The following is a 12240-nucleotide window of genomic DNA, read 5'->3' as shown; positions in this document are numbered from 1 at the left end:
AAAACAAAAGTCCAATGAGGGTGGTTATAGAAGTGTGGCTCAATGGTTAGAGCAGCAGACCCTGATGTAGTAGTCTGGCCGGGACCAGGGTTCAATTCCCGCCTCGGCGGGTCTCAAGCTCAATTTCCTCGGACCTGATAATTCTCGCCTCGGTGCCTATTCTAATCATGAGTCCCACTCTGCACCTCTGGGCAATAGCTTGCTTAATCTCTACAACGGCCCCAACAACGCTGAGGATGCCTGACTTCACCTTGGGGGTGCCCAGGAGTGGGCTCCTCACAGGGAAAGGCCAGGAAGGGTTCCTCGGCGGTATTCGTACAAGCGCCGAGATGCCTACAGGTAGTCGTGCGCTATACAAGTGCGTAATCATTTCATTTCATTTATAATCTGAGGGACATTGATAAAATAAGAAAATCCCGATTGGCATCAGTATGCTAGTGGCCATTCTTCCCGAGAGTAGGCGTTCGGAGCAATACTCCGCAGATGAAAGGAGCAGCCAAACCAAGTATTGTAGAAGATATAAATACACAAGTCTGAAAGCTGAGAAGTGGCAGTCTTGGGATACTGAGCATAGTATGAAGAAGGAAGAGAATAGTTCAGATTCAAAAGCTCATTTTAAAAAGAAAAAAGCTGATCTGCCACACTAAGCCGAGGAAATTAAATAATGTGCTACTTTGCAGCACCCAAATATATTGAGAATATTACAAGCTCAAATGGGATTCTTTAATTTTGAAAGGGCTGAACAGGTGATTCCTTTATTCAATTTAATGTTGCTCTCCTTTTCAGAAAAGATTTAGACAGATACACGTTCGGCTATGTTACATAGGCTACAGGTGGATATGCTAGAGAATAAATATTTACAAACACAGGATAATAAGAAACACCTAATTATCAGGGTTGTTCCAAGCACATCAGTCTACACATATGTTGTATTCTATGAACAACAAATTACCCCACATCCTACCTATTGCGCTTATATTCAGCAGCTTAGGAGCAATTTACTGAGGCTCAGAAAATGCTTATGGACATGCAAACGGACATTTTGAAGGAGAGTCCTCTTGCTCAGGGAAGGAAAACAAATTCTAATAGTTTCTCCCATACCTGCCTTCGTGGCATCTACAAAATCTAGCATACCAAACGTGCATGCATTGTACGTGCACTGTATGCAGTGAGCCTGAACTCCAAATTTGAGTAAATTACATTTTGAATACATAAGAGTGTTTACATTATCAACTGGCAATACCACAGATCCCTCACATAGTGCCCAAGCATGAGTACAAATGTTTCTGTATGGACGGCTTGCGCAGCTTGCTATTGGCACTAAATACAAATATTTGTTACTTGTGCTACAGTGCTGGGAGTTTTCTGATGTAGTGGCTTCCAGCTGCTACAAACTCATAGTTAAACATTAGGTGGTTCCACTGCACAGATAGTGGATATTGATGCCCTCCTCCTAGTCCCACGGAAAGCAGATCCGCTATTTCTCACCCTTGCAGTGTTGGACTCTGCTTTCTGTGTAAAAGGTTCAATGTAGACCTAGCCCACTGCATTTGGAAAGATTCAGAGATTCAAAAGGTAAACCGATAAAGTGAAGAAATCTGGCTGTCCTGCAGGATAAGCTTTATATGGTCCTTCTACAGCATGAAATGGGCAATAAAAGCGAAGGGGTTTGTTATAAAGGTGGCTGTATGGCTGATTTTGCAAATCTCTAAGGTTGCTGCTGTAACATGATCTCAAACCTACTGATGCAGGGTAGTGATATAGGTGACATTAAAAGGAGCTAAGACACCTGAACGAGACGTAAATATTCCAACAGTTTGACTGTAGATAATGTTGGCTTGGTGTTTATACCAAGGATAGAGCATAGACATTTCCAATGAAGCAGTTAGGTTAGACCCCATAAAAGCAGGGCACAAGGGTATTGCATCCTCTATGCAGGCACTAACACAACGGTAAAAAAAAACATTAATGGTCGAATACAACCAAAGCTGCAAAAGAATATTTACAGCGCTGCAACAAATTACATTTCAAAATGTACTCCTTTTGCATCAGGGCATCAGAGCCCGTTTTACAAAATCAAGGACAGCGACAGGGCAAAATCTTGCCCACCATTCTATAGCTGTTTTAGACTCCTTCTGTTACCGTCCACTGGAGCTTACATTAGAACTCCACCTGCAGCTCAACCCTACAGTTTTAATGTACATAGTAGTGTCACAGTTATTATCTTTCCTAAAGCATTTCTGCCTTCTGCTTAGACAGGTAACATTTGTTAAGGACCTCTCCTGAGGCAGTTAATTGACCCTCCTGTAATTATGGGCCAGGTGAAGGTAAACAATAGGTAATAAGAAGAGAAGGCAGTTAATGGCTCTTAGTATCCAAAAGCAGGTGGGAACGATGGATAATGCCTGCTGCGTTACTAATCTCACCAAAAATGGAGATAAACACACCCACTACATACGCTTCATGGTCCAGTTTCACACTTGCTGAACTTGGTATGCAGACAAAAAACCGTAGTTAGTGGCGATATTCCAAGTTTTCTAATTAGCACAGTATATCTCATCATACCATACAGGGTGATAATTTATATTAAAATTACAAGCCACATATTGAAATAATTTAAAATAGAAGATTTAACGAACGGAGATAAGAAATCACGCCAGAGGTTTGTGTTTGATCCTGTGAGATGCGGAGTAAGCAAGCTGCCTGGTTCTGGATCACTTGCAACCCATATACTTGGGGTTATTGTAGCATGCGGCTTTAGTACGAACCTACGCAGAATTGTTAACCCACCTCTGTTGTTGTACCTACCTTCAAATGGTAGAATAGCTGTCTTGTCTTTCTTTATTTTGCATTTGATCTATCAATTCTTAACGGAGGGTGGGTGAAAAGAGTGATACCTGCTGCAGACATCTGGGCTACAACCAAAAACCCTAAATAGCAGCCATTCTGCAGCAAGTTTTCAGAAACATTCAACTAACCTCACATGACCAGGCATGTTTTCCCTCCACTACCGGGAGATTGTAATATGAGAATAATTACTAGTTGCCTTTCTAATAACATGAGTTATTAGAGAACTCCTAAAGAAGATAGTAAAACTGCCACTGAATAGTTGCTAAGTCAAAACATCTCTGTTTTGGACCAAAGCATAGTGGAGCCCTGGACACTGCCATATATCATGTCAATAGTGTATGGAAGCGCAGAGAACAAGGCTCGCGCTTATGTGTTGGCTTCTCAGCGACGACTATATGATATTGATGATAAGGCCAGTAAGTTGATTGCCTGGCTACTCTCTCAGACGATGACAGGGATACACTAGAACTTGATTCCATGGTTGAGGAGATCAAGGGTGCTATCTGAGAGCTGCAGTCTGGGAAGGCAACAGGGCCAAACAGCCTGCAAGTGGAACTATATTAATGCATTGTGGATAAAGTTGCAGGGCACATACTAGACATATTTCAAGCGGCCATAGTCGTGGTCTGTTTGCCAGAAGACCAAAGAACAGCCCCCATCGTGGTTATCCCTAAGAAAGGTAAGCCACCTACAACCTCTGGTTCCTACAGACCAATATCACTTTTAAACCTTGAAACCAAGTTGCTGGTGAAGGCCCTTGTTAATAGATTGCAGACGGTTATTACCATGGTGGTCCATTTCGATCAGTCCATCTTTATGCCACATAGAAGTACCCGCCTACGTTTACAATATCTATATGGGGTGGTATATATGATTTAGCCCCCCGGACCAATAGAACTGTTCTAATCTCCTTGGATGCTAGGATGGCATTTGATAGCATCGAATGGAGCTATTCTGTTTGCTGCCCTCGTCAGACTGTGATTCTGCCCTTGGTTCTGTAGTTTGGTTAAACTCCTTTAACAGGACCAATTAGCAAGAGTGAGAGTTAACAAAACACTCCCTCACCCCTTCGCCCTGCATAGGGGCATGAGGCAGGGATGTCCCCTGTCCCCAATGATATTTGTGCTTGAGCCCCTGGCAGCCTGGGTCCGTCTCGACCCACTTGTATGATGTATCGAAGGTGAGGGGGACCGCAAAGAACGGATCTCCCTTAATGCCGATGATATATTGCTCTATGCCATGCAGTCCTACCTCACAGTCGACCGGATATTGCATATTTTCCAGCTCTTCAGTGACTACTCCAGTTATCAGGTTAACTGGGACAAGTCCCTCATGTTCCCACTTGCCGGGGGTGCCCCAGTCCTGTCGTCTAGGTGCATAGCGCCGAGTGTACAAGAAGGTTTCAAATATCTGGGGATCTACATAAAGCGAGATGCTGGGGAATTCTTGAGAAGAAATCTGCTCCCTCAGCTGGAGCGCCATCGTAAGGATGTTGCCCATTGGCGAACGCTTCCGATGTCCTTAATGGACAGGGCTGTATTCTTTGAGATGATGACCATCCCACATCTACTCTATGTTCTACAGAATACCCCCTAAAAAATACCTGCTGACTTCTTCCAGAAGGTTGATAGTGAACTGTGGAAACTTCTGTGGAATGGGGGCAGCTCGAAGATTGCTCTCTGTAAGCTCCAAAGAGGGGTGTATGAATGGGGGCTTGCAGTCCTTGACTAATGCAAATACTACTGGGCAGCCCAGTTAATAACAATCAATGACTGGGCATTTTCACACAGACACGAGCCGGCATAGACAGAGAGGCCATGGGTGGTCACGGCTACCCATCGCTTTTGTACTGGAAAAGAAGAGAAGGAGTATTGCCAACCCACACTCAGGCGGTAGTAATATCATGGCGAGAGGCTGCCAGATTATTGGGATGGAAAGGACGGCTGACAGATAGGACTCCGCTGTGGGACAGTGACCTTCTGTTGGAAGTTGGGAACCTGACAGGGTTTTCCAAATTGGGGTTGCTAGGCATTGACCAATTTGGGGGGGTGTGGTGAGGGCAGGCTCTTATACCCTTTGAGGAGCTACAGACTGAATATGGCACGGCTGAAACAGAGCGGTTGGGACACGCACTGAGGCAACATATATTGGAGGGAGAACAATTGCTAGAATCAGCACAATTAGAGGACTGACTATTGCTGGATGCCATAAGCTAAAGCGACCTCTCTGACGTACAGAAAATGAACAACTCCCATGACCCTGTAAGGGCTCCACGGAAGCATGGGAGGGGGACATTGAACTTATCAAAGACGTTAACTGAGTGAAAGCAATTCAGAGTCCCAGAGAGGTTGCTAGTCTGTTTCCTCTTAATACAACTAAGGATAATCCACATATTTTACTTCTCTAGATCACTCCTACACCGACTAGTGAGATACGACACAACCCTCTTTCTTCTTTGTGTGGTATGCTATGCTGGATTCCTTTTTCCACATATTATGGGAATGCCCAAAAATCAAACAATACTAGAAGGGGATGACACAAGTTATGGTCCAGGTCACAAGTCCTCTTGAAGCTTGGTGGCCTCTCTTGAATATAACTGGAGAGGAAGTCGGTCCAAATACCAGAAGATATTGCTTGCTCTGGCTGCTGGGGTGATTAAAAGAAACATAGCACGGGTCTGGGGGACGAGTCGGCCTCTGTGTGTGTGGCGGACTGGGGAACTGATTTGGTCTGGTGCCAGCAGGTGGAATGGGTCGTATATCAGAGTCGGGGTTGCCCAAAGAAATGGGAGAAAGTTTTGACACAATGGTGTGTCTACAGGCGACAGGGAGTGATTTCTGCAAAAGGGCGAGCTATACTCTGTTGAATGGACTCCGACCATGTATTTGACATTACCACACTGGGTTGAATATAAATGTATGTTATAAATTTCCATCTGATCCTACCAAAGACTGTGTAAGTGCAGTGTATTTTTCTCTGTAATGCCTATAGTGCAATTGATCGATCAACTATGTGGTTGTACACTGAACAACTGTTTAATAAAACAAATAGTGCATAGAAGCTATTGAATACTTTTTGGCAGTATACCTATTTAACCAGGGTCACAACATTTGTTATTTTATGAGCTTTAGAAGGAGATTTTGCTTACGATTAGCACATCTTACAAAGGGCACAGCAAACAAAAAGTGGACAATTGCTAATGTAGTAGTCCAGAACGTTCGTTGTGCTGTTTGGCTAGATCCTAGTATTGTCCTCCTGAGCAGACAGTCTTCCAGTAAACGATAGATGTGCCGCAATATTTCCAGATATGTAGCATCCATAACATATTCTTCATCTATGGACCTAGTGCAGTTGTCAGGCTGAATGAGTGTCAAATTCCACCACGGGAAGGTCCGCTTAGTGCTACATGGTGATAAAAGAAAGGGGGTCTAGTTCTCTCACCAAATGGAGGATAAATGACTAGGATTCTTTACGTTGGTGAAACTGCCCATCTGAAGGAAATCCTTACCTTTCAAGTACAGAGTCAGCCTCAAATTTCATTCACAAGAACCTCTACCTTGTGGGTACAACATCTTTGAAGGATTGAGTAAGGCCGGCCAGGTTGCCACTCATAATATTGGCTACCATAGTCAATTTTTATTTAACCAACTTTTACAACAGAGTTTACACCACTTTTCATCATAGTGCAGTTGTGGGTCCTCATTTATTCCCCAGAGTATGTCATACGTGACTGAGTACATGGTGCATTACATACAAGCAAACCAAAAGGTACCCTTCTCAGTATGGAACTTGCATAATGCATGCGAAAAACAGTCTTGCTTATTAGTTATGATAAAGAGAAAACATTTCATGTTTTCTGGCTGGTTGAGTCAGACACCACATAGTTGGTATTTGGTTAATTTTTGCTGATACTTTGGGAAGAAATCATTCTAGATCCAAATGACAATGATGTTTTCGATTAACTTTGATAGAGGTGACAAAACTGCAGAAATCTAATCAAACACTCATAAAGCTTAGTGTGTATACTTTCAACACCTTTTGCTTAATTATCTCTACACGCTACAACCGTAGCAGGAACTGCCTTTACCACAGTGGCTTCATATACGCATACCTTCCGACTAAAAGAACAATCACACCATGTGACGAGGGATCAGGGCCTTGAAGGGGGCGGGCCTCGTGCCAAGAAGTACCTATGAGGCACTTTTGAACCCCACCCCACCCTCAAACCCTCGTCTCCAAAAAATAGCTTGCTGAGGCAAAAGCTGATGTCCTGGGGTGTTATCACACCCCTTAATAAATGTCCGCAGTTCAAAGTCTCAGAAAACGAGCTGGAAAACCACTATTTACAGTGTGAGTTGGCCGGTATGTATATGTTTCATTTACTCTATACAGTAATGCCTTGTTTGTCTGACAGTCACCATTCTTCCGGCAACATCACTCCCATTTTCAAAGATTCTGAGCAGCTTATAACCCCGTCGGTAAATTTACTGCTGTGTGTCCCCTCTGACGGGCTCTATTCCTTCCACAGTGACCGCAGCAAAGTATGGCCTTTTGCTTACTGCACTGCGCATCCCCTCTAGCACCACTTTCTTCCTGCAGCAGTAGAGTGGGGACTTCCGCTTCCGGCGCCATCTGTTTTCCATTGCTGTGCACTCCCGATCCTAAGATCCCATTCCAAAGTCTCCCCTTGCCTCACTAGAACTGCACCTAGCCCTTCAGCCAGCCCTGGCTTCGAACAGTTTATTTCAATTGTATACTGTACGTTTTTTTCAAGCATTTTGTTTTCTGACTTTTTATTTAATGAGTCACTTATTACCATTCCAAATCCTTAACCTATAAATCAAGAAATTCCCAGATATCTGCTCTTCTGTCTTTGATGCTTGAACTTTTTTGTTGGCCGATTGCCTGGCATAACCCTTGCTTCAACTCAGCTGTCTTCTCTCAATCATCACGAGAAAGAAAACCAGGGTTTTTCTATCAGTTCCAACTAACCACAAACGGCCTCTCTTTCCCCCTCTCTGATACACTTCTTGATTGGGCTGCCAGCCCCCAGTTTGCTGCCAAGTTATATGTTTCTCTGCTGCCGCCTGATAAATAGATTAATCAGGGTTAACCTTTTTGATAGAATGCTTCAGTCCTTTTGTTAGCTAGCACAAAGTGTTCGCTTTTAGAGGACTCTGGTCTTGGCCATGTTCCACAAGAAAAAGGGCGTTCCGGCCCCCCACTGCAGTTCTATCAGACAGCTTGGCTCTGCAGGTCGAAGAATGTATACCGACCTCTCTGACTCAGACCCCGCCTGGCTTTGTTCTGTGCTCATACATGCGGCACCCGGCCCAAAAATCTAGGCTGAATGATGAAATAAAACAGCACCCTCAGCAAATTACAATCTGTCAGATGAAAATGTGTTTTTTCGTACCACATTAATGTTTGCATAGAAACAAAGCTAGCTACGTAAATATATATTTCACAGGGCGATTACCCAATAGTAGAGTCTGACGAGTGATTGGAGTGAGGGGAAGAGAGAGTGGAGATACACAGGAGTGGCTAGGAAGGGGCAGACTTTCTTTCTTAGTGTAGAGTTGCCATCAGTACAGATTTCAGGAGCTTCTTGAGTGATGGGAGCTGATGTAAGACCAGGGTCAGTCTGGAGGGAGCATTTTGAGAAAGGGCTCTAACAAGGACACAAATCTGAATTGGGGTTGGGTTCAGGGACAATAAGGTGGTTTAACCTAGTGTGTTGCAGATTGCTAAGTGCAGCTGGTTAGCTGTTCTGGCAGAAGAGGGGGCAGATCCATTGCTAGCTTTAAAGGCTGGGATTGGAAGTCTGTGGTGTGCTAAGTTATTCATAGACCATCAGCTCTGTGAAAACAATAGACGGCAGCGGCGGCTCCTCCGCTATGGCCGGAAGAGGGCCGCCCCCCAAAAACGTCAGGAAAGCAAAGATAAAACAACACTTGTTTTATGTCTCCTTTCCTGCCGAGTCTTGGGGCCGGAGCCTGAGGGGGTGACAGCACAAAGGGGAGTGGTGGTGCTCTCCCTTCACTGCGCATGACAGTTTGGCCGGCCGTCTCAAGCCGGCCAAACCCTCATGCTCAGTGAAGCTTTCTCCAACCCCAGCTGCTTTGCTGGTGTTTGAGAAAGCAGGCACAGGCTCCCAGTCTGTCCTGGAGCGCTAATCGAGAGCGCTCAGGCCAATCCTGAAGCTGCTGTCATGCGAGAGCAGCTTCAGGATGGGCCTCGGGGCAGGCTGGGAACCTGTGCCTGAAGCCGAGGAGCGTGACACAGGACACGGTTGGCTGAAGGAAATTTTTTTTTCTTCTTATTTTTTATTTTGCCCCCTCCTTTCATGACCCCTATGCCCCCCTCAAACCTCTGCCCCGAGCCGCGACTCATTGCAAACACCGGCTACTACTGATAGACAGGAATGCATGCTTGGCGCGATTACAAGTGTTTTCGTGTTAAAGTAGATAATGTTGTCCGGGAGCGAGTGTGTACAGGGGCTAGTTGACTAGCGCTGCCTAAATGTAGCACCAGCCTTGGCGGTTGACCATATTGAGTGCAGAAGAAGGATGCAGGACAATGAGGACGGGGTGTGAGATTATGACTTATTAAGATGATAACGTTTGGAACATGATTAAAAACAGTTGCTGTGGAACGAATTGCTACCGAGCTGGGTTGGAGAAGGTGAGGACATTATGGGTGGAGAAGTAAGAATTGAGACAAATTAAGATGAGACATTCAAGTGTTTTAAGGATTAAAGGAAGCTGGGAGACGGGGCGAGAAGAGGTAAGTTATTTTTCAGTTATTTTCGCAGTGCGGGTGAGTGGGGAGGTAACGCTGCAGCATAAATATACAAATGAAATCCCACCTTTTGTCAGTGTGTATCGTATCCTCAGCATATCAATGGCCATCGCCACATGATTTCTACTGCGGACTATCGGCCGGATCTGCTTCGTAAATAGGTCTATGGATGTCAAGAGAGAAGCGGTAACTTTAAACTTTACTGGTCTTAATCGACTGGTGTGACCCATCTTCTCAGAAGGAAGCTAGAGAAAGACTAGTAGCATGATTAAGTTGAGCCCAGCAACACAATTACGTCAGTTCATTAAGTGTATATATTATGATTGAAGTGCATTTTATAACTCTTCTCCTACGCACAGCCTCATTTTTAAGGGCTGTCCACTTCAGTTTGCACCTGTCCTATGTACCGAATGAGATTAGGTTATATGTACCCTGACATAAAAAGTTGTAATGTTTACTTACTGTTGCAAAGGTCCTGTGAAGGAAACTATGACCTTTTACCTTAAACTTGTGATCCTGCATGCCAAAACTAAACATGGCTTGCATTTGATGTCAATAAACAATAGCTGGCATCACAATTCTACATTCCAGAAGGTAGGCAATGAGCTCCTTTTCCTTATAACACCCTCTTCCTATCAGCATTCTCTATATTTCCCTCTTGGCTGATCTCACACTCCTACTGTTATTTTTAATGCTCTAATACGCACATAATGTCCGCTGTAAATAGGGTTGCCATCATTAAATAGTGAATTTGACTACTGCTCACTTTACTCTTCCTAGTTGTATTTGTGAAGCACTGCACAAGACTCAGCTTATTTATAAAGTAACTATTTTGGGCTGTGGTAGTGTTTTTTCCCCCTATAAATTATAATTGTAGACACGTCCATTACAATTGCAAAAGATTTAAGCACGAAGTGTACTACTGGAAGCCCACCTGCTACAAGGTCATTCATACAATAATAATTATCATTATTTGCTGACAGAAATCAAAGATTGTCTCCACTTTGAAGGTGGGGGCTGCAGCTTTCGCCCTTCACCATATTTACATTCTAGACGTTTGTGGGGCCATCTTGGTAAGAAAAAATGTCAGCTGTTAAAGGCCAGATCCTGGGTACCATCTTTGTGTGTTTGGCCTAGACATCTGCAGTGCCCAAGCTGTTAAAACCATGGGTGTTTTTTAAGCATCAAAATGCAATGACTACTAATAGTCATAACAAATACTATAGCTTTGTAAGGGTGCCAGCACGATTTAACCTAGACTAGGAAGATCGTAAGTCAAGGCGCTACATTCAGATCGAAATATGCGCTACATTCAGATCGAAATATGCCCCGAGTTGAGAATTTTTCATTTTTATTGATTTCAAATTAGTGCAATTTCAAGTCCAGTCTTTTTTTTTTATTACTAGTATTTATACTGTTTCTAACTAATATATATATATATTGCAAGATAAGAGCCCTGCAGCACAGGGATATAGCAATTTGCTCTGATCATACAGTTAGGTCTTGTACCGGAGTTAAGGTAAGATTTAGTTTGTCGCCTTGTTCCTTAGTCGTCGGCCACTAGACCAGATCTTCTTCTCTTTGGACATTTACCAGATCCTGAAGTCCTTGGAATCTGGCACACGCATCTCTCTTTACTCCGCTGTGCTCTCTATTACCTCTTTTCCCTACCAAACCTCCTTGGTTTCCTGTCTTCCAGTGATCTGTTTTCCAGTGCAGTCTTTATGCGTAGAACTTGTTGGTCGTGAAATCTGCCTGTTCATCATTTAGCTCTTTCTATTAATATATATCTCGGAAGATGGAAACAATTATCGTTTGGACAAAGTTTGTAACGTGAGCACTTAAAGCTGCTCATGCTGCTCATTACTCAATGACCTCTCTTTTTAGTTGAAACATAATTCCCAAAAAATTACAAACGAAGCAAAGCGGTGCTGGTCAGAATGTATAGATTTTTCCAACTCCTGTAAGTCCTTCCCCGATGGAGTGTTAACCAAGGTGAGGGGAAATGCTGCAGAGATTAATAGCTGCCGACAAAGTAAGAACAGGCCTTTGGTCTTCAGCCCAGTGAAGTTGTTAGACATGGCGGTGATGAGCTCAGTGATCTTCTTCGTATGAGCGGATGAATGAGGAGGGATTTAAAAATGGCAGGTTGTGGGTGATCATCGAGGGACTGTGCCAAGTGCCATTAGTCATCTCCTTGGCATGGGAAGGCCTTCATGCTGCAAGTAGGGGATGATCACAGTTTGGCCAAACAAAATATCCAATTGCAGGAAAGAGATCAGGGAGCTATGAAGCTGCATTTTCTTCATGCATTGCTGTCCTTTGCTTTCCTTGTCACTTTTGTTGTGATGGGCTGAGTGTGTGGCAGATTGTGACCAGGAGGTGTACTGTGGTCACCTGTCAGTGGTTAAACCTGATCCTGTGATGTTTTACTCCATCAAGTGCTCTCTATTTTTTTAATGACTTCATGTGGATGGACACTTGCTCAATCCAAAGGCTCGTCCATTGTGCGAATTTCATAATATGTGGGAATGGCCTTCAAAATGGCTTCCCACTCACTGACCCATGCATGTTCATCACCTCCTCCTT

At 43.9% G+C, this 12240-nt stretch overlaps 1 protein-coding gene across 5 annotated transcripts in view; it reads left to right on the top strand.

Annotated features, from left to right (window-relative positions):
- SH3PXD2A (SH3 and PX domains 2A) overlaps positions 1–12240 on the top strand; it is an 868884-nt gene that overhangs the window by 578761 nt on the left and 277883 nt on the right. The window contains exon 1 of one of the 5 annotated variants that reach the window (XM_078643708.1): positions 9561–9636. The exons of the other annotated variants lie outside the window; for them this stretch is intronic. The gene's annotated coding sequence lies outside the window, so the exon portion shown is untranslated. Of the gene's footprint in view, positions 1–9560; positions 9637–12240 lie in introns of those variants that run through there. 5 annotated transcript variants of the gene reach the window in all.

The sequence above is a fragment of the Lissotriton helveticus genome, chromosome 5_1 (genome assembly GCF_964261635.1).
Source record: "Lissotriton helveticus chromosome 5_1, aLisHel1.1, whole genome shotgun sequence".
In the NCBI taxonomy this organism is placed as follows: Eukaryota; Metazoa; Chordata; class Amphibia; order Caudata; family Salamandridae; genus Lissotriton; species Lissotriton helveticus.
The sequence above is the reverse complement of the archived record's forward strand: the minus strand, read 5'-3'. Positions and strand labels throughout refer to the sequence as shown.